Below are 24,997 nucleotides of genomic sequence, written 5' to 3'. Positions count from 1 at the left end.
TTTGTATTCTTAGCGAAGCATTTGATTTTTTATTTTTTAAAGACTTTAGAATAGTCTTTGCAGTATATTGTCAGAAATTTGAAAATAACTATCGTTTGAAAGAAATCTCTCGTACTACAATTTTGGTTCTCTACTCTCATTTGTTTGTCTGCTATTGAAATAAAGTGCATTTCTAATAATTATTTAAAAAGTAATTAGAAATATTTTTTAAGTGTTTAGATAACAGTGTTTTGCTTAGAAATTATAAACACTTTAAAAGTATTGCTAGACTAAACAGGTACGTAAAATAGCAGTTCAACCGTTCTTTATTTATATCATTTAAATATAAAAGAAAATATGTTGTTTTTTGATAACGATTCTAGATTTAATTTTAATTATTTCACTTTGTATTTTATAAACATTAGTAAAGTAAAAATGTAAAAATTAGTAACGTGAAGATAATAATCTGAAGTATTTAGTATATTATCAAATATTGTTTTATTTAACTTAGTCATTATTTTAACAATAGTTAATATACTACTTAACTTTTACTAACTTAAATATAGTTTTAATACTTCGACTCCTAGTTCGACAAGTTTTTTTCACGATTTTATTTTAAACACTTTGCAGTTAAAGAGTATTGTTTAATTAATAGTTACTGAGCATAATTACTTTTTGACTGCAAATTTTAAAAAAAGCTGAAAGAAAGTTTTTATCATAAAATATATATAATATCGTATACATTTATTAAAACCGAGTTAAAACTTTGATTTTTCAAAACTTTTAAATATATGAAAATAAAGATGTAAAATACAATAAAGTTTATATTTAAATAAAAACCTTTATACGATTCATAGTAATTAAGAAAGCAGTGCTAAAACTATTAAACATTAATATAACTTTTTGTTTATTTTAAAGTTATGTTTCAATTTTTATAATTAATGTTTATAAACTAAAAATTTCTAAAGTAGTCAAATATAGATCCTAGTTAATTTTTTTATTTAAGGTAACTTTTTTTTACTTAAACATAGTTATTATGTAATAATAGATTATTCTATATTTGATAACTTTAAGGTTGTTTTTCTACGAAGAATAGAAGTAGTGTACGATTTTATATAAAAAATAAGTTTATTTTTTATTAGTTTCTAGTTTAAGAGTACTATTTACAAAGTGGACTATTTTAAACTACTTTTGAAAGTTAATATAACAATTAATTGATGTATTGTTAATAATGTTCAATAAAAAATTAAATCGTATTAAAAGTTTATAATATTTTATAAACACTTTGTAAAAAAAGAAGAAATGTTGATTTTCAAAACTGTTAATACGAAAATCAAATTTAAATCACAACGTTTATCAAATAAAAATTATATTAATGTGTTCATTAAACTTATTTTAATCTAAAAGAAACATAAAACTTTTAAACAAGTTAGCAAAAGCTGATAAAGATGTATGTCAAAAATTTTAGTAAAATAAATAATAAACAAATTCATACCACTGCACCTTAGCAGCAATTAATAAAACTTTTATTTCGAATCAGTATCTTTTTAAAATTAATATATTTTTTCATATTTTAAGTTTTCGAACTTAAATCGTTTTTATACTGAAGTTCTATGTGATAACTTAAAATGTATAGGTTATAGTACTTAGTTTGTTTTGTAAATGGTACAATGTTGAACTTGTTGTCCAATTTCTTTAATTTTTTCAATCTTATATTATAAAAGAAAAAGTTAATAAATCTAAGGTTATTTTATAGGTTTTTATTTAAATTAGTTTCAAGCGGTTGTCATGTATTTATGCGTTAAACTTTTTTTAAGTAAAATATATTCATAGGAATACAGTAACAAAAGGAAAACACAAACAAATATTAATATTTTACCATATGTCGCAGCTTGTATGTAAGTAGTTAAACAAGACTTTATTAAAGCTTCAAACTACGCTTTGAGAATTAATAGTGATTAAAAAACTTTACATTAAGACAAGTGATTGTTTAAATCACTAATCTTTTATTTCGCAATTTTTTTCTAATGACGTCAAAAACCTCTTTAAATTGCAGCTTTAAACACAGTGTGTAAAAATAAATATCGTTTTAAAAAAGTATCTAACTCTTATGGTTGATTTATACTTATCGGCATACTTTATAAAATAACTTGTCTTTAATGCTTATAAAGAGACTATTAAACATGTTTTTTATATGATTAAAGATGTAAAGCTTTTTTTTTTACAGTCAAGTGCCCTTGTAGTAGTTCATAGTATATGATAAACAGTTATAGCCTCCTTCCACTGACGTTTTATAAACAGTTAACTTTTCTTTCTTATTAAGTTAACAAAATTATAAATAACTATTAAGCAATTACAAATTTTCCTGAGTTTAAAACTTAATGTTTGTGATTTCTACAAGTAATTTTAGTTATTAACATACTAAATTATGTTTAAAATTTCTATAATAAAATTTACTAGCTTAAACAATGTCTTACTACAAAGCTCAAAATATTTTTATTATATTTCTAACTATTTTATTTTAAGAATTTTGTAGTTTAAAATAAACTTAATGTCTGGTAGAAACAGTAGTTTTTAACTAAAAAATTATAAATAAATTAAACTAATAATTAATCAAATAAATTTTATATGTATGATATGAAGCTAAACAATAATTCTATCACATAAAAATTGATTTTTTATAAAGATTTTATTAAAACGAAGTTCACATGTTTATTAGTTAAAAAATAATGAAATAGAAGTCACACTCACTACACATACTTTTTACAGTTTTCTTAGAAAAAATTATATGTTATATACATTAAAATTGCTTTATTTGAAAAGAAACATAGTATTTATAAGTAAGTTACAAAAACACTGATAAATATACATGTATAAAATGATAATAAGTATACCAAAAAAGTTGTTAAATTAAATTACTAGAAATTGCAAAACTACAGATTTTGAGCATCATATCAAGCCACGTCTAGTTTGTTTTAGAATCAGAGCTTTTATGAGTCACTGTAACATTCATATCAGGCTTTCCAATTTCAACAGTTATTTCTTCTGGATCTCCATTAGTAGAAGTAGTCATCTTTGTTTTGTAATGCAGTTTAATTTATAATATTTGTTTTATATTGTCTGATAAAGTACATCGTAATATGTTTAAACTTGTTTTTTGATATTTACTTTGAATAAAACAGTTTTCTTTGTAATTACATTACATATAAATTAAGTAAGTATAAACTTGTTCTTTTAAAAGAATTAAAATAAAATTATAATGGTTTATAAATGAAAATGTATTCTGAATACAGTCAAAAATTCAATTTTAATAATCTTATTGTGATTAATGATGTTTTTTTTTACCTAATTACGTTTTTGTTAAATAAAATATAACTTAACAAGTACTCTGAATACAATAAACATAGTTGTTTTTCAACGTTTAATCTAAAAAATACTTGAACTTTAACTTTTATGCATACACTTGTATGTATAGTTTATATAAATAATAATAGTGTATCAATTTAAAAATTCTAACTGCTAGTAAAATTTTCAGTCATGATTCCACATACAAACATATTAATATATACTACTTCTTTTCTAAACCATCTTGTATTTATACACGGTAGTACATGTGATTTTTGCATTTAAGCTAATAAAGAAATTTTAATTTATTTAACTACTCATATTTTAACGACCCGCATGGTTTGACATCTATAAAGCTAAAGTCATATGGTATAATAGTTGTTAAAAGCAAACAGATTGCTTTTAAAATTTTATTTGTTAACGACCAATTTAAACTAAGTTCATGGTTTTTTTACCAAACTATAAAGACTTTTAAAGCCAAAGTCAAATCATGTAACAATGTTTAAAACAAACTGTTTTTCTTTTTTGTTTACTACCAATTTAGGCTTATTGCAAGTCTATTTATAGTTTCACACATGGTATAAACACATGATAATTGTGCATCATATTAAATCGAGATGTTAACATTAAAGTTTGTAACTATAAAGACTGCAAAATTATTATACTAAATCTGGTTTCTTCAAAATTTTACACAATTTTAGTAGGCAAATTTTCAAAATTTAATGTTTAATTACGTAGAAAGTTTTTATTATAATATATTTTTAATAATGCAAAACTTGCATGTAATTAATTATTCAAATAAGTAAAAGACATAAATGTATTTCATAAGTAGCTTTTGGTTAACTACTTGATAAAACCTTTAAACCTATCATTTTCAATTTGCTAAATTTTTAAATTGGTAATCAACTCGTTGAAAATAAAAGTGATTAATGTAATTTAATTAGTGTGATATATAATAATAACAGTATTTTAATGTGCTCTTTACTTAAAATATTTCTTCTCGCAAGTAGAAAAGTACTAATCAGTTTTCATTTGAAAACAATAATAAGCTTTAAAAAATATGAAAAAAATTCTAAGCTTAAATTGTATTCAAATAATGAGTTTCTTGTAATTTAAAAAAGAAGTTTAATTAGTTTTCAAACAACAAAACAAAAACGAAAACAATTGTTAAAAAAGACTGAATCAAGTTTATATTCAAAAGTTGTCTGTGTTTTTTTTAATTACGTAGCCCTTTTTAAACTCAATAAGGTTTGAATGTGATATACAGTAAAGTCTTGTAAAAAGCAAGTATACGTTGTTTAAATTTTCCCTAAAAGAAGTAGACATACTTGTTCTATTAATTATTTAAGACTGCAGGAAAAAGAAAGTAACAAAAATATATACGAACTTATAAAAGTTTTTGTGTTTGTTGTATGTTAAAAAGAGGTTTCTACTTTATAAAAATAATTCTATTTGTTTCATAGTTTTTTCGGTGAAGTTTGTTTTGCTTTAAGAGCTCGTCAGTAATGAGAAAATAATTCTCGAAAAATGTAATTAAAGTTTAAGAAGGTGATTAGCTAAGTAAGCAATTTCACTAGCCTAGCATAAACGGTTATTTAAGGTTGTCTCACATCCTTTGAAGTTTGACGATAGTAATAAAAAAAATTGTTAGTCGCAAACTTAAAAATCAAATTTCACAATTTAAGTTTGCAAAAGAACTTTAAGTTTTACAAACAATTGTTCAAATGCTGTCAAATTTTCAAATAAATGGTTCAGCATATTTGAGTTAAAATCTCTGATTTAAATTTTTACGATTGTAAATTACAGCACTATACTTCTTACTTAGATAATTTTACAAAAATAGTTTTAAAACTATTTTTTGTTGACACAGTAAAAGTGACACATACTCAGTAAAAACTTTTTGAAACTTTTAAGCTTGTTTTTATTAATAATTCGTTGCTATTAAGTGTTCTCAAAATTTAAAGTTATACACCTTAGGTTTTAAACTCAATGTTAGAATTATGATATTTAAATAAATTTTTAATTCTGTTACAAATTGACTACAATTATAAAATTCCGGAAACTTTTTTTTTAATAATTTTACTTAAACTATTACTACCGTTTAAAATGTTCTACTCTTCTTTTAATTTTAAGCTTTTAAATTTTATAAAATTGCAGGTTTAAATTTTTCATGATTTAAAGTTATATGAAAAACTTTTTTTAATTCACAACTGTTTAATTTACATAATTAAATTTTTTTTGTATTTCAATTATGATTATAAACATGTTCACATCTTTAGCAGTTTCTAAAACTTAATTTGCCTTCAAAATATAGTAAAAAAGAATGTTTTTGTTATTTTTGTTTTTGTTTAATACTTAATCAAACTGTAACTTGTATTTAAACCAAATAAATTTGTATTTTTCTACGTGAACTTTTTAATAGTAATAATTGTTTATAATTCAAAAATGTTTAAAAATAGCAGTCGCAAAAATTTCAACGTAGTCGAAAGAAATCGTCAAGTTTTTGCACAAATGTGAAAACAAAACAAAAAACAAACAAGTTGTAATGTAAAAATGTTTGTGTTTTAAACACACAACTGTTTTATTTGTTTATTTTATATCGATTAACAAATTTAAAATAAACATGATGTTAAACATGTAATGAAACATTTTTTTTAGTTTAGATAGGATGCATATACACAACAACAAATTTTTAAATAATATATATTTTCTTATACGAGTTTTGCGAAATATAAGTAGTTTAGATTTATTTTGTGGTAATGTAGTAAAAGTGTTTAGAACAATAACTAAATAAATGTTTTACTGTGTTTGTAGTTAAGTAGTTTATAGCTTTTTTTTTCAGATCTTTTGTTATCTCTAATATATATCAATTACACAGTTTTTGATTGATTTAAAATATTTTTTTTTGGCTAACATTCTTAAGTTTACTGAAGTTGTATGTAACTTTTTAATGTAGAGATATTAGTATATTTAGCAAAATTTAAATAAAAGATACGGTCGAACTTGAAAATGTTTTTATTTTGAAGTTGTATAAACACCATAATTTTAATCAAAACAATAAACTTAAACTAACGCAAATGAATAAAACTGTTCAATAAATTAATTGTATACAAAAATTCTTAGCTCAGCAACATACTTCTCACACACTAATTAGCATCCTTTATAAATTAAGTTAGTTTGCTATACTTTGTAGAAAGTTTACTGTCTAGTCTTTTATAAGTTTAGTTGAAATACTTCAAAGTTTAAAAAATATGTTTTACACAAATACAAACTCCAATTTGTGGAATAATAAAGTAAAATAAACAAATCGCTTTGTTCTTTCTGCTTGTGTTATAATTTAAAAAAAGCGATTAAACTAACTTATTTTTCGTAAAAACTTTTAATTAATCTTTTTTATTCTGTTTTACAAGGTATAATCTACTTAGTTCTTTTACTTCAACTAAAACTGGATTTATATTTTAAATATAACATTTTTTTTGTAACTAACAAATTAAAATTTAAAGAATAATTTTAATTTATTTCTAAGCATTTTATTTAACCCTCATTAAATAAGATATACGTCGTAAAAGTATTGTAAGGTTATAAATACTAAATATACCTTAAACTAACATGATTTTTCTTTAGAATACACTTATAAACAACATTATTATCAAAAGATAATAAAATGAAACTAAAACTGTTTATATTAATAAACCTGCTCACTAACCTAACAATGTCCGCACTGCAAAACGACAAGTGCAAAAAAAAAGTATCAAAGCTGATCGATTGTGATGGGAATGAGGTGAAGATCAATGGTGTTAATCTATTGGTGCCTAAATCGAACAAAAAGGAAGTAAAAAGAGACGTCGGGTTTCGAGGACCAAGAGGGTTTAATGGAACTAGCGGTCCCAAAGGAGAGCCAGGACAAAAAGGACCTCCTGGACGGGACGGTGATAAAGGTCAACGAGGAAAACTTGGAAGAGACGGTCTTCCTGGAACAAGCGGAAGAAAGGGACAGCAAGGGGATCAAGGAGTGCCTGGGCTCAACGGAATGAGCGGCAGAAAGGGAGAGAAGGGTGAGCCGACAGCAAAAAAAGGGCAACGCGGGTATCCTGGGCGTCCTGGAAGAAAAGGGGAGCTAGGCATGACAGGACCAGCTGGTGAATTGGGTCCGTATGGGGATACTGGAGAAAAAGGCCAAAAAGGGGAAGAAGGTTGGATCGGTGAACCCGGGATTCAAGGTCGTAAGGGAGAGCCAGGACTAGCTTGTGAACCTGTACCACCTGTTAAAGGAGAAAAAGGTGATTCGGCGAAAGTTGATAATATATTAGAAGATATGAAGTTTTTGCGAAAACAAATTAATGAAATGCGTTGTAACTGTAAGTAAAATATTTTAAATATGCTTCTATGGAATTGACTTTAAATATACAAGCATATGTAAACATATAGTTTTAAAACAAATTTCTTAATATAAGAACAGAAGTGTTTTATTTTCAAACAAATTGTTTCAAGTATTAATAAAAAAAAAATGCTATACATTATCTTAATTAAAATTATTTTGTTTTGTATACAGTTTAAAGGTTAAGTTATTTAGATTATCATGTGATTTGTATTATCTAAATCAAAATTCGTACCATAAAACTTTTATAAAATAGTTAATTTAAATAATAGAAGTGGTACACATTTCTACACTATTTTTAATTTATGACCTTTATATTTTAGCATTTAAAAACAATTAAAAAAAAGAAAATTGTAATTTGAAACTTAGTAAATCTTGAGATTTAGGTTTAAAGGTTTATTATAAAAAGTAAAAAAAAAATTGATTACTTTACAACTGTAAAATTAAAAGTATTTAACACTAAAACATAATAAACAAACGAATTCATACCGAAAACTTTTTTTCTTTTTTTCGAGTATAAAATGGTATACAGTTTATCTAAATAACACATTACATATATGCAACTGAAAATTTTTGAAAGCTTCTATTTTGTTTATTTGATTTACAATTTCAATTATTTGTTTACGTTTGTACTTTTTACTACCGCTTTAATTACACTTAAATTTGATTGTAATTGAGAATATTTTTAGTCTAACTCACTTAAACGCATAACTAAAACAAAAAGTATCTTGTGTTTGAACGACCAAAATGAATTACAAAGATTAACATAAGAAGTTTAGATGAATTAATATGAATTAACGGTTGAAACATACTTATAAATTTAGTATAAACTTTAAATTTATTTAAACAATGAAAGTCGTAAACGCATTACAAAAGCGAAATTAACTATTCGGAATTAGGTAAGTTTAAATCAAGTCAATTAAAAGCAGTCTTTTTTAACTCTTTACTAATAAATAAACTAGCACTACTATGTAAACTTATAGTTTTCAAAAATACTGAGCTGACCAATACTTTTCAAATGTTATCATAAAACATAATATACCCTAAATATTTTTATGTTTAACGTAATAATAGTTGTAATATTTAATAAAAAATGTTCTATTTTCGATGAAAAAACTATCAGCTAGACAAGAATTTTAAAATTTGTCTCATTTATTATATTAAGTCAATTACAAAATTTATCGATTACAAATAAAGAATACTTACTAGTTACAAACCATAACAAAATTCTTGATTATTACTAAACTTTATTTAAACGAAAACAATTTAAATAAAAAGTAAGTTAAAAATATAAAAAAAATTAAATTACGCAAAAAGCGTTTATTTGTTCTAAAATAGTAAAAACTTTTTTTTGTCTTCACTCTATAGCGTTTTGATATTTTATTTATCTGTAAAAAAGTTCAAACAAAATCAAGCATTTAAAACAATTTTACTTCAAGTAATGATAAAACTAAAACTTAAAATAAAGCATCATAAAACTGTAACATAATGCAATCAAAAGTTCAAACAATCAAAGCAGATTCGCAGCACGATATCAAGCTACGTCAAATTTTAATCAGAACCACTGGTACGATCAGTCACACTCACTTCTTTATTTATCATTGTTATAGTTTCTGGATCTCCATTAGTAAGAATGGTCATTTCTAATTATTGTGTGATATTCAACTATTTACTTAAATAAACCTGGTAAATATGCAAAGTATTAAATTAGAAACATTGTAAAGAGCTATAATTTGCTTAATTGTTTTTATTACGTTACCATGTTAAGATAGTTAGTATATACAAAACTTAGTCAGTTTTTAACTTTATAAATAAATTTAACAAATAAACGTAAAAAATAAAGGTATGTTTATACTTTTACTACAGTAAAATAGAATAATATAGTTCATAAAGCATTTGAATTACCAAAAAAATATTAATGTTATATATACAGACTTTTAATTAAGTACTTATTTTGTTTAAGTCGCGTTATATATATATAGTCTGCTTAACAATAAAACTTTGTACACGAAATTACAAATAATAAAGTTTAAATTATCAAAAACTTAAACGACCAACGTGACTTATATTTCTACCATACTACAAACCAAGAAAAATACAATATGGCTTGATTATAAAATTTGATTACTTACAATAAATATGAATATATGACAGCTTATTCTAATTTTTTCTCAATCATACATATTAAACATGTGCAGTGCATCATATTAAACCAGTGGTTTTTATTCATCTTTTTAAATACTTAAAATTTTAAAAACATAGTGTGTTTAATTACATTCAGCTTCAGCTGGTTAAATAATCAATTTAGTTTTAACAATTTTTATTGTAAACTAACTAATTTACAATGAAAATGGAAGAGTTAATGATAAGGTTTGTTTAAGTAAGATTGTATTTTAAAGTAATTAGAATTTTCAAGTTCCATTTCTTTTCTCGTCTGTAGTTTAGTTTGTAAAATCATTAAGACCACACAAAGTAATAAAAGTATGAACATTTTTAAATCAATTAACCAACGGATAAAAAAGCATTTAAAACAGTCTATCGTATTTTCTGACCTAAGTAGAAACTAATTGCTTTAAACATCAATAAAAAGCAAAAAAAAACTAAGCAATTTAGTATAAATTATAAATTAGTGAAAAAAAATTTTACTTATACAATAATTGTTTTAATATATAATGCGATAAAATTCATTTATATAAATTTTGAATAACTTTTAGAATTTTTAACACTGTTTAAAATAATGACGATAAAAAACTTATAGAATGAAAAAAAAAGTTTTTACACTACTTTTCAGTTTAAACTTAAAAACGATTAAATCAGTACAACCATTTTTTTCGGCTGCATTTCAAATAAAAATTAAGTGAAATCGTTTGTTTGAGTTTGAAAATACTTTTAAAGCTCTTGTTAAGTATAGTATTGTTGACCCGTTAATAGTCGAAATCGTTATTTTAGATATAAGATTTTTAATTCAAAATATCTGTTTAAATGCTTTTAAAAAAGTCAAAACAAAACGTTTGTTTACTAAACGCTGAATTACGACTTTATTTTCTTTTAACTAATTTTTTACTTTTGATTTCAGTTTATCACATACAAATTTACTATTCTTGAAACTTTACTTTCTTTTAAATTATTAATTTCTAACAGAATTTATACTCAAAGTTTAATATCTTATATAACAAGTAAACTTTTAATTTACAAATTACACGACTTAGATTGTGAAACTTTTTTAAGATTAGTTATACTTTATTTTTTGTTTTATTAAATTATAACTTGAAGAATACATTTTTTAAATTTATAAATCAGTTTAGGAACAACATGATATTCTTAATCTAACACTTAAAATTAATAAAATAAAATTGATAATTGAATACTTATTTACTTCTACTTTCGTTAATGTATGTTAAGTATAATAAACATTTTTTTTAAACTGATCATATATAATAAACCAGACAAGGCTTTAAAACGTTATCAATTTATAATTTTTTACATTAATTTGCTTATTAAAATACGAAACAAACTAAGTGTTGGAAATTCTAGTGCAGGAAAAAAAATATATACAAGTATTTACACTTTTTAATATAACAACATGTTGTTTAAATTTTCGTTTTTTTGTCAAAGGATTATAAATAAAACTAAATAAAATATAGTCCTAACTTTTACTAATATTTCAACTGTAACCAATCCGGAAAAAGTTTGCAGTTTTTTTATAATTTTTTTTTCATATGTTTACCCAATTTGTATCGGATGAATTAAACGATAACTTGACGTTTTAGAAGTAAGCTTAATTTTCATTAACTCTAAAGCTTAGGTTTGATTAAGCATGCCTAAATGATATTAGAAGTAATTAATAAAGTTTCAATTTATTTTAGACATCATAAAATACCTATCACGGTTATTTCGTATAATATTTTTTATTGTGTATAAATTTTTTTTTTGTTAAAAGTTTACTAAAACTGAAATAAATCAAAAATTTAAACTTGATATAGACAAATGAAGCAACTGCAAAAAAAAATTGTTTATTATTTACTTTTTAGTACAAAGTTTAAGTTAGAATAATAAATAGAATAAAAATAAAAAAGGTTATAATATATGTTTAGTGTTTAAATTAAACCATCTCTATAAAAACTATTGTAATAGTAAGTTCCAGATCCAGATTAACGTTTTTGCGTTTGAAACATTTTTTAAGATTTCAAACTTTATATTTTTGCATATATTTACAGTTGTATGGAGTCATTCAATCTTAATAAAAAGACTCACAATTACAATGCCGATAAACTTTATCATATATTTCTTCCTTCATCGACTCGACAGCAACTTTTATCAAACGTTCTACTTCCGCCGAATCACATTCTCCTCTATCACCTTTCGGTCCTTCGTGGCCGGGTGGACCATCAGAACATATCCTAACCTTTCCAGGTTCACCTTTTCGGCCTATGTATCCAGGACGTCCAGAAAGTCCGTTTTGTCCTTTCGGTCCAACTTCGCCCTTTTCTCCTTTTTCTCCTTCTAATCCAGGAGGTCCATTTATACCGGGTTCTCCTTTGTTACCGGGTTCTCCTTTGTTACCGTCTTTTCCAACATTTCCTCCTAATCCAAAATCACCTTGCGGGCCTTTTTTACCTTTTTCTCCTTTCGGTCCTTGAACGTTTGTTGGCTTAGCCACTAACAGATTGACATCAGCTACTTTTACTTCATTTCCGTCGCAATCTATCAGCCTTGATACTCTTTTCTTACACTTGTCATTATCATGTGCGGACAAGTGAGTGAGGATGTTTATAAGTATGAACAGCTTCATTTTATTTTTACTCAAAAATAATTATATTTTTAAAAGTCTGCAAAGAGAAATTTTAAGAGTTAATTTTTATCTTTGTTAACAAAATAATCATTTTAATTTTTAATTTACCACTTACAGATTTTTTATATGAGATCTAGTCTAAATTAGAGGTTAAGTTTTGCTTGGATATAAGAAACTTTTTACTTTATACTTTTTACTTTAAACCTTTAAAAAAAAATTGCTCACATGATCAATAAAACTTAATGTTAAATAGTTTTAAAATCATGCTTCGTTTTACGGAGATATTTAGAAACTTTAAACTTATATCAGAATTTTACAATATATTTCGAACCATTTAAAGTCTAAAACATGCTCAATAGAGTCTGAGAATTGTACTTTTAAACCTTTTGAAAGCTATTTTAACAAAAATAACACTTATATTAAGTAGTTTTTAACTGCGTTAACGAGATTAGTTTTGATTAAAATTATGTATTTATTCTTTCAAGAATTTATTTTACAAACTAATTTTCGGTCAAATTTGTTTTCTTAAAACCAAAACATATAATATTAAAATTATGTTTTAAATACAATTTTAAATTGAAAAATTTTATTTTAATTTTTATTGAATTTTTAATTTTGCCTTTTACTAAAACTAATAAGTTTACATTGACGACTTAGCACATCTTTTAAATATTTCTAAAACTCTTGGCCCATATAAATAAATAATTTAACTGCTAATAATGTGAACAATAACAAATCAAAAAAACAACAGCTAACTATAACACTCTAAACTTAAAATATCAAAATTGTCGTAAGGTTACAAACTTATACTTGGTAGACTAACACAGTTAAAACTAATTTACTTACATTTTGCTAACACTTGAATAATAAAAATAAGTTTTTTAAAATACTTTTTAATATAAAAAAGGTTAATATTTATATATATGCTTGTTATGTAAACAACATATATTTCAACACATGTTAATTTAAAAAAAACTGTTATTCCAAAAAATTACACTTGTGTATAAAAAACATAATACAGCTTATTTGTTTGTTTTGCTTTTTCAAATTTTCACTTTTGTGCGAAAACTTGTAGGTTTATTTTGTGTACGTTAACATATTAGTTTGATTACTGTTTATAAACTTTTTGTTACTTTAAAAATATATATAATCAAGTTAAACTTAAATATCATTAATACTTTATATTTTATAATATCAGATAGATTACCAAATCATTTATATGAAAAACATGTAAAACATTTTAACTAATTTATCATGCCTTTATGGGCTTTAGTGAAAAAACAGATAATCGTTTAGAACAGACACTCACAATGTTATACTACCATATAGTATGTTTATAAAATAGCTGTATGCTAAGCAAAGAAAGTTGAAAAATAATCGTTTAAAACAACGGCATAAAAGTTTACAAAAACTATTTCTAAATAGAATTTTCAACAAAGTTTTTATTTTAAGTATTAAACAGTAAGGCTGATTAAGTGCAATTAATTTTCGAAACATTTTCTTGATAAAACAATTTAAATGTTTAGGTTTTTACGATTAGTAGTCGTTTTTAAATCTTCTTGAGCCATATTTATTGAGAGTTTTTTGATAGTAAGCTTTAAATTCTTCTCGGCTAAGTACAACATTTAAGAACTTTTAGTATAGGTTTAAAATATAAAACTTATATGAGTTTAGTTTTAATTATGTAAAACTATTGTTAAACTTTGAAAATAAACTCCTATTAAGTTTGTTGACCTTTTTAAAGTTTGTAACAAGGAACTGATCTAAACTAAATTAAAATAGTATTCAATTTATAATTAAAAATTAATTAAAGATTTAAAAAAAAACATTTCAATTTTTAACGATTTTTTCATTAACTAAATACTAACGAGTCGTTGTAACGACCCTTTTATTTATTTATACATTTACATTAAAACAAGTAAATTATAAAAAATTTTGTAAACAAGTTATTGCTTTTTAATTAAAAACTTATGCAAACAGCTTTTTGAGATTTTGTACTGTATTATGACTAAAGTATTAAACCTAAAAACAGTATGACTAAAATAAGAGTACAAACAGAGTTCTTCAGTTTATCACAAGATTTTGCTTTTAATAAAATTCATGATTTAATTGAAGATGTAGGTGAACTAATTTTTATGATTACTACAACAAAAATTAAAAATAAACATGGTCTTAAAATAAATGTCAATATTAAGTACACAGTTTAGAGTTTCACTAAAATTTGAATGTTTTTTTTAAATACAGAAAAAAAACTAAAAATAGTACTTAAGTCAGCTTTACTAAAAAAAATTGACAATAGCTAAAACCTTAATTATTTAAACTATTATTTAAACATCATTTTGCTAATTTACACAACTCGTAATTTTTAAAAATCTTTTAGTAAAACTGTTTTATATTTGTGTATAATACTTTTGTATGTATATAATCGGGCTCACATAACATCAAAAATTGAATGAAAGTATTATTAGAATCATATTTTTGTTTGTCGTATCTGTGTTTTTTTTTTCTAAAGTTAAACCATGAATTTTAATCTTAAAGCTTGTTAGATTTAAATAATTTTTTACGGAAAAACACTAGCATAAGTATTTATTGAGCTTTAAAAGAATTATTTATAATTGTAATTTTATCTCTTATTTTTGCTGATACAGTATAAAATGTGTTAGTAATAAAAATTTAAAATAATAACTTCACCAAAACAAAAGTTCAAAATGAACTTAATTTACTAAAATAAAAAGATGGTTGTGTTTAAGTATTGTAGTCGCTTCCAGCACATATTATTTTGATGTAAGACTGTAAAAGTTCGAAAATAATAAAAAAATATTTAGAAAACATTAATCTAACCTTTATAAATGTCTTTGTATTACAGTTTATCATTTTTTTAAATATCGGCAAAAGTTTTGTACTGTTTTAAAAACACCTGTTGTTTAGACTAGAATAATAACAAAAAAATGTTTGATCACAAACATGAACAAAAACTAATGATATATTATGCTGCACATGCTTCATATATTTACGTCTTGTACAAAAATTAAAGTTTTAAAAAAAGTCAAAAAACTTAATATGAGTTTTTTTGCAAAATTTAACATAATTAAAACTAGTCTTTTACTAGTAATACATGTTAGACCTAGATTAGTCAGTTCTTAAAAATTTTTCTTAGTTGAATAGAATTTTAGGCTTACTCATCAAAAACTCACAATGAATAAAAGTCGTAAATAGCCAAAAAGTCGTAAAAGGTTACGACTCGTAAAAATATAAACAATTAAACTCTTTTATGTGGAAATTGTTTCGAAGGTTAACTATACTAAAGCATCCCTACTATTAAAATCTATAACTTGTTAAAAAAATTAAAAAAACTTTGTTCCAAAATAATATTTGTAAACTTTTATTTGATTGTTTAACGATTGTTTTTCAGTTTGCTTTGCTAATTATACAGCTATTTTTCTCAACGCATGCTATACGGTAGAATAATACTGTATCTGTTCTAAACGATTATTTTTTTTTTGCACTAAAATCCATAAAGGCGTGATAAATTAGTTAAAATTTTTTACATTTTTTTTCATATAAATGATTTGGTAAATTATCCGATACAATAACAAATGAAGTATTAATAATATATAAGTTTAATTTGATTATTAGTTTTTTAAGTTACTAAACGTTTATAAACAGTAATTAAACTAATATGTTTACTAAGACATCATAAACCTAAAAGTTTTCGCACAAGTGTGAAAACTTGAAAATTTAAAAAAAAAAAATAATATTTTTTATAAAAACTATCATGTTATTTATACACTAGCGTATTTTTTGGAACACAAGTTTTTTGATAAACATTTTTTTAAATATGTTGTGAAATATACTTGTGTTTACATAACAATATATATATATATATGTCTATGTTTCAAAAAGTTTTTATAACAATAAACTTTTATTAATAAATGCTTGCAGCATGTAAGTAAGTTAGCCTTGTCTTTTTTAGTCAAAGTATAAATTTGTGAGCTCACAACAATTTTGATATTTAAAGTTTTAATTATTCTGATAAGCGGTATTTTTTTTTCAGTTGTTATTTTTCACAGTTTTATGATAGCAGTTAAAGTACTTATTTATATGGGCAAAGGTTGTAGAAATATTTTAAAGTTGTGCAGCCGTCAGTGTCAAACTTATAAAGTCGTCAGTGAAGACTTATTATTTTAATATAAGAAAAAAAAGAAGATAATATTAATAAAAAAAAACATTTCAAAATTCCATTTAATACTTAATTTTAATCAAAATAATGAAAAAAAACTAATCTCATTAACACAATCAAAAACTATTCAATATAGAATATATTTTATTGTGTAAGAAAAGGTTAACTTCTACAATTCACAGACTCTATTTAGGCATGCTTTTGACTTTTAAAAACTGTTTACATTTTTATAGACTCTGATATAAGCTTAATGATTTTAATAATCCAATACAACAAAGTATGTTTTTACAAATAATTTACATTAATAGCTTTATTGATTATGTGCTGCCTTAGCTGTCATACATAGGGTAAATAAATGAAGTACATTAGTTACTCCGTTTCCGTTCCGAAAGCGTGGTCCGATCGGACATGAGGGTCCGAGAGGAGAAAAAGGACTTCCCGGTACAAAAGGAGAACCCGGGTTAGGTGGAATTTCCGGTGAAAAGGGAGAGAAAGGTAATTATGGAGGCCAAAAGGGGCAAAAAGGAAGAAGAGGACAAGGGGGTGAAAGTGGTCCGCGAGGTTGGCTAGGTGATAAAGGAGAGAAAGGTGAACCTGGTGAACACTGTCCGCACGGGGAAACTGGTCGACCAAGTCAAAAAGGAGAAAGGGGAAGCATTGACTCGGCGAAAGTTGACAAACTGATAAAAAAGGGTGGAGTCTATGCAGAAGCAAATTGATGAAAATACTGAACAACGATGTAGCTGTGATAATTATTAATAAGATAACATTCTGAATAAAAATACTGTATCGTTTTAGCTTTAAAGCTTATTTTTTCTACTAATTATTTTAATTAAAAAAAAATAACTTCTTTTTAAGTTTGAAGTTAAAGCTTTGTACAATTTACTTTAAATTATTACGCTAACTTTTCTAATAAAAAACATAATCAACAGTGCTAAGTGATCTACGCAGTATGATTTTTATACAGTACAGGTTAAAATACAACTCATTGATTTAACTTTCCTAAAAAAATTAAAAATAGAAAGGTATTGCTAAAAACACTTAATAAATCATATTATTTAAGCTTTCAGGTCCAAAATTATTAAACAAGAGTGCTAATCTCAGAGAATTCGTATTCGTTTTTGCTCGTTTGAGAATAAATTTAGATTTAACTTTCTAAATATAATATGTAACTACAATCTTTTTAACCTTTTCCGTATTTTTTAGTTAAGAAAATTAGTATACAACATTATGATTTTTCACTCACACTATAAAATTAAAATTGAATTCGTTTTATTTTTATTTTAAGCCAAAAGTTTGGTCTACTTACTTAAACGCTTAATTAAGTCAAAAATTATATTTTGTTTGTACAAAATAGATACGAGTATTTAAAAAATCAGTACATATAAAATATTATATTTAACATCCTTTATGTACCAATTACTATCATTTTTTAAATCAATTATGTCGTAAACGTGTATTCAGCTATAAGGTTTTGTTAGTTTTTTAACAAATTATTTATCATTAAGTTGATTAACCACTGCTGTGTGAAGTATAATATTATTAGAATTCATCATTGTTTGTTTAACTAAACTACTCGTTTCTTAAGTTATTATAAAGCATACTCTTATCAATTTAACAAACAAATTAATGTTAAACTCAAACACTTTAATAATGTTGGCAACAATTAACAGCTAAAGTTTTAAAGGTTCGCTTAATCCATTATATTTACTCAGTTTATAAAAAACAACTTATTATTATTAAAGTTGATTATTAAAAGTAAGTAAGATTTTTTTTAATGACAACATTATGAAAATAAAAACTTTTCAAATAAAAACTTGCATGAAATTTAAAAAATTTATCAACATAATGTCTTTATTTGGATTAATGGTCTAAATTTTATTCTTTAGCCAAAAATCATTTTAATATTTTATCAGTTTCCAAGAAAGAATTGAAAGTATATTTTGATTTCAAGTATTTTACTTTTTTATAATTTGAATTATTAATACAAATTTATGTTTAAAAAGTTTAGAGTGTTTGAATTTAAATCGCATAACATACTGCAAACACGCTTTTTACGTTTCAATTTTTAAAAAACTCTATGTGTCATTTTATTTAAGATTAAAAATTTGATGCACAAATACCTTTAAGATTTAACAAGCTTATAAGATTTGATTTCTTCAAATAGGAAAATATATACTTTTGAGAAAAATAACTTTATTGTTAAACAAATTGCAAACTCAAGTCACGTTCAAATATTAAGTCGTTAATTTATTTTGTGCAAAACTCTTGTAAAACTAAAGTTGTTCCCAAAAAAACTATTAATTAAAAGTAATTAAAAAAACTATTATAATGATTCAAACGACAAAATGCAAACGTTCAAAAAATAAAAACAGTTATTTTAAAAAATAAATATTGATAAATACAAAGTATCTGTTTTAGTAATATCAAGTGTTATCAAGTAATATTTTAGAACATGTTTTGAAAAATCTGGATTTACTTTGTAAACATACAACTTTAATAATGCAATTAAGCTGAGTAATTTTTGTCAATCTAAACGTTATATTTTTTTTTTACTTTTCTGTTTTTTAACAGTTTATTTTAATTAAATTTTGTAACTTTACAAACCATATCCTATAACAAAACAAGCAAGAGAATATTCCTTTAATAAATCTCAAATGAAAACAGTTTATGAAAGTTCTGAGTTCTGATCTGAAAACTTATTAAATAAGAATGTTAGAAAAATAAAAAATAAAAACTGTTTATTGATTTTAACCATTTTTATAACAACAAAAGTTGATATGATTATTTACATACTAAAACTTTAATATTATAAAACTGTAAGCTTTTATTAGTATAATTGACATGTTTAAAAGGTCGTTTGAATACATTAAGCCTTGACTTAGTTATAAAACAAAAAAATCCTTTTTAATAAAAACTGTAACTAATATTTTAATTGGTTAAAATATTAAGCTACACAAAACTTGTATGATTAAGATCAATAATAAAGGAGGAAACATATATATAACTTTTTAAATAACTTCAAAAAATAAAAGTAAAGCATTTTAAAACAAACGTGTTCGTATAGCAAAGCAAGTGTCTTTAACCATATAAACGTTAAAGTATAGCGCCAAAATTAATAGTTAAGGATTTTTTTTTCAATGTTGTAAAGTTTATCGCGTTATGAAAATTAAAGTTACATCATATAGTTGCACGATTTTAACGTAGCTTAAAATTTAATGGGTATTTAAACATACTGAAAGTTGTTTCTCTAGTTTTATACTTATAATCGATTTTAGTAAAAAGTTGTTTTGAAGTTTTTGCAAAACTATTAAAAAAAAACAACTTAGCATGGTTATAAAATTGTATTTGTTAATACTTTGATGAAATAAAGTTATTATATAGGTTTTTTTTAATTCATGGTGTTTAAAAAAAATTACTAACTAAAAGTTTAATAAAAAGTTTAACAATATTGCATTACTTAGTTTACCAAAACAATTCCATTTTCGAGTATACTAGTATTCAAGCTTAACTACTTTTGACTTTTTCCTTCACTTAGTTAAAATAAGTTGTTTTTATTTCTTTTAATTAATTGACTTTAAAAACTTGTTTTTCATTGAGGTTTAAATTAAACTGCATTTTAAAGGCCAAATTTGATTTACATTAATTTTGAAAAACAACCAATTTTATTTAAAACTACTGATTTTATATGGTGCACATGTTTTTTTGATGAATTTTATTTTACATATACACATGTGAACCATTAAAGTAATTTATAACTGTAAATAAATTCTAAACCAATAAAGTTTTACAATCAAGCTGTTTGCTATTAAAAAAATACTATATTATATGACTCTTGGTTTGTAGTATGATATAAACCAAGCTGGTCATCAAAGTAAATTTAGGTAGTCTTATGCTCGTTTTTATTATAATTTTATTAGTTCATGTACAAAGATCACATGTTTCACATAGTATAAATTCAAGAAACTTAAAATATGTAGCATTAATCTATAAGGCTGTATTAAGGAGTTACTAGGTTTAATTTTCAAGCAAGGTACAATTTAGTTCATTACAAGAAAAACAAACACTTTGTTTTAGATTGCATTGCTTATAAATTGTACTATTTCCTATATGTAAGCTAGTTTTGTGTATGTAATTCCTATAGCTATTTTGTAGCTATTTTAATTAGATCTAAAAAAAAATAAGTACTAGGTATACTTTTTAGTCTTAGTAGTTGATAATAATTGTAGAGTTTTACATGCAAATTATTTTAATATTATAAAAAACGCAATTTTATATAAAATTTTTACTACAACTAACTGTTTAACTTTTATTAATTAACAGATTTTTTTTATTTAACAAGTCATTTTTTTCAGACTTATTTAATTAAATTGCATCTTATAAATCGCATACAAAAGCAGAGATGAACGCTTTCACCAATTCAGATAGGAATGGTAACATAAATGTTACTGTTGAAGATAAAACTGACAAAATAAATGTTACTGTTGGAGATAAAACTGAAGAAATAAATGTTATTGTTGAAGATAAAACTGACGAAATAAATGTTACTGTTGAAGATAAAACTGACAAAATAAATGTTACAATGACTCATAAGACTCCTGGTTCTAAATAAAAATGGACGTAGCTGGATATGGTGCTGCAAATATGCAGTTATGTAAACATTTCTGTTTGTATATAGTTATTTACTAAAGTAGTTATTGTTTTGTCTTTAAAACCTTATCTATCTTTGTGTATAAGTGTGATATCAATGCCAAGAGAATTTTATTAAGTTTTTTGTACTAATGTCCATTTCTAAATATAATTTTGTAAGTTTTTTAATATACTTTGGTTTTAAAAATGAATATTTTTTTAGCATATAAGTAAGCTTAATAAAAATAACAGACATCTTTTTAAAGCAGCCTATTTAATTTTTAGATTATTTTTTTTAGTTTATAGTTTTTGAAAACCAGCACGTTAATTCTAATTATACAGGTGATTTTTTTTTCTTATGATATTTAAACTTCTTTTTATCCCTACTTAAAAAAACTTTAAATATAAAAACTTATCTTTTTCTTACAATGATGCAATAACTTACTGTTATTACTTGAACAGAGACTAAAATATTTATCAGAACTTATTGCTTTCGACTTTTAGAAAGAGGTCTGTAAGTTTTAAACATTTGCTTAGTACAGTTAAGTAGTAAACGAACGTATATATTATTTGTAAAATTAGTTATTAGTATTTAGTGTTAAGCTTGTATTTACTTTAAATAGATTTTTTTATTAAACTCAATATTTTAAAGTATAAACTATACTTATATAAAACAAAAAGTATTATTGATAAACTAGTTGAATTTTTAAATGTGCAATAACTTCTTAGTTAGCAAAGTTAAGTTTTTTTTTATTAATATTTTATGATATAAAAGTAGTAAAAAAAAATATTCAAATAGATTTCAAAATTCTTTAAGTTTACACTACTACTTTTATAATTAAAATGAACGTTTCGTAATAAAACGAAAAAAATGATTAGTGTTAAAGTATCAAGCTGTCACCAAAGTTTTATTTTAAGATAAGCTACCGAATATCTAAAGGAAACATCATTGAATAGGTAAGCGGACTTATGCAGCTTTTAATATTTTATACAGTATTGTTAACAAAAAATTGGGTTTTATTAAATAATATACTCAGCATTAAATAAAATTTTAAATTAGAAAGTTTTTGTTCCGGTCTAAAATTTTAAAATAACTTGATGAAATGAGTTACTAAAATACAAAAAGTATAATTTGATTATTTTTCAGATACAAATACGATATCGTCTAAGCATCGATAACATTTCAACGAACTAAAAAATTAAAAAAGTTTATACTTTTATAATACAGTTTATTTAAGGATAAAAATCATTTTAAAAAAAAGTTTCAGTAAAATCTCGAATCTTAAAGAAAGTTACTATATACTAAAGTTTAACTTTTCTGTTTCTAATTAAATTAAATTATTGACCATGTAAAAATTATTATACGAAAAATAACTGTTTATTATTGCCCGTTTATAATTATTCTATAAATTTCATAACAGTTTTTCTTAAATCAGTGTACACTTTCAGTAAAATGTGTAAACAAAAAAAAAACGTTGTTTATAAATTAGTTAGTTATCAAAAAAATTGTTAAAACGTTGTTTAGTATTTACATAGCTCTTAAGTTTGTAAAAAGTTAAAATTGAAAATAAATAAAAAATCTCATACATTTAATTTAACGCACTACTTATCAAAATAAATGTTTAGAACTATCGAAACTATAATAAGCGTACATTTAAAGTACAGATATAGAAACACTCTACTACAACATTAACTTGTTCTGTTTATCGTACTAAAACACAATCATGATGATTGCTAAACGACTGAATTTGTAGTAAAATATCAGCAAATTAATTTAGTTAAGATAGTAAATTCGAACCTTAACTTCAAAACAAAAAAGATGATTTCGGTAGCTTCCGATACACTTAATAAAATTTTTCCGATGCACTTAATCTTCCTGTCATTTTTTGAAAAAAAGTTAAAGTTTTGTATAACTTATATAAGCAAACAACAGGCGTACATCATTAAATTAAAGAATTTAAATGTGATTTCAAAACTGCGGCGACGCGTTATGACCTCATATGTGGTTAAAAACAAAATCAAAATTAAAACTTGGCAAATTTTCATACTAAAATAGTCTTTTTTATTTTAAACCACATTGATAACAAAAAAAGCAAGTTATTATTTACAAAGGCGATATTAAATTTGTTAGTAAATTTTTGTTTCTAAACGCCGAAATAAGCATCAATAATTTGTTTAAAGTGTTATGCTTTAAAAGTCAATTTAAATGATTATTATCAATCATAATTTTTTAGTTTACTTGAACTATATACTGACTCTACTTTAATTCTTAGGGCTACTAGTTGCAATAAGTAAACTAATTGATCACATATCTTGACTTAACTAAGCAGTTGGAAAAAAAAAATGTTTAGTAGCGACAGTTTATAATTTTTAATATAAAACTTTTAATATATTTTTATTGAAGCATTGTTTAATAGAAAAATCTTGAAGTTCTAGATTTTTTAAAAAAGAACTTTGTCGCAGTTGTTTGGTTTTTAATGTTACTCTTTTTTTTACTTTAAGATGATATTTAATGATTTACATAACCAGTGGAAAATTAATTTTTTAGTTATCAGTTCAGTCCAGTACCATTTTTGTGGAATTTTTCCGTCGACAGTTTTTTTTAAACTTTTATACGATCAAAGTTTATAAATTTAATTTTTTTTTTTTGTTCTTCAGATATATATTTCATCCAATTAACTAACAGTGGTATCATCAAAGATTTTAAAGGAGTTACTAACTTTGCTTCCTGTACTATACAACTGTTTTAACAAATTTAGCTGATTGACATCTTTAAAAATTTTTATTTGAATCAAGTTTAAACTAAAAAAAAATATATTTAAACTATCTCAATTTTTTCATAAATTTAAAATTTCAGCATTTGACTGTTAACTATAACAAATACGACACCTTAAAAAAGTTGAATATTTAAGTTAGTTATAAAAATACAAAGTATTAATTAATAGTAACTGAAGACTTTAATATTTTTATTAGTTATGTGCACCTAAGAAACGCTTATACTGACCTTTAATTTTTTTAAATAGGACCAATTACTAACTACTTTTTTTCCTTTTCTGTAACTTTTTTGCCAAATGAAACATTTATGTCAGTTTTTATTTTCCTTTTTAGAAAAAATCTACTAAAACAAATTTAAACCTATAAAATTTATTTGTCTAAAAAAATGTTTGTGTATATTCTTAACTGTTTAATTTCTTTCCCTGGTAAAAAAGTTCCATCTCAAAAATAAAAACGTTTTATACCTATAGTTCATAGGATAAATTATACTACTTCTTTTTTTCTTCATAATAACTTATTAACAAAATTAAATTATTTTTAAATTTACTACTTTGATTTAGTTATCATGTTTTCAATAAAAATGAAATTCTAAGATGAAAAACAGTTATAGAAGTATACAAAATAATTCACTTTAAATTAAAACAAATTTATTTTGTTACACGATTGTTAATAATTTTTTACAGTTTAAAAAAAATATGATAAGTAATTCAATATCTTTTTTATTTATTTATTTTACAATTTTCTTAAATTACTTTATATTTTATTCAAACATCAATAACTTTTTGTCTTTTTGTTAAATTTTGGTAAAAAGATAGTTCTCACTTCTCACACTTATTTTGTGATATTTATTTTTTTTATTTTTATTCATAGACAATGCTCAAAATATTCGGTCGTAGGACCTGGTTCACGAAAAAATCTT

The sequence above is a fragment of the Thalia democratica genome, chromosome 2 (genome assembly GCF_965202585.1).
Source record: "Thalia democratica chromosome 2, ktThaDemo2.hap1.1, whole genome shotgun sequence".
NCBI classification, from domain to species: domain Eukaryota; kingdom Metazoa; phylum Chordata; class Thaliacea; order Salpida; family Salpidae; genus Thalia; species Thalia democratica.
The sequence above is the reverse complement of the archived record's forward strand: the minus strand, read 5'-3'. Positions refer to the sequence as shown.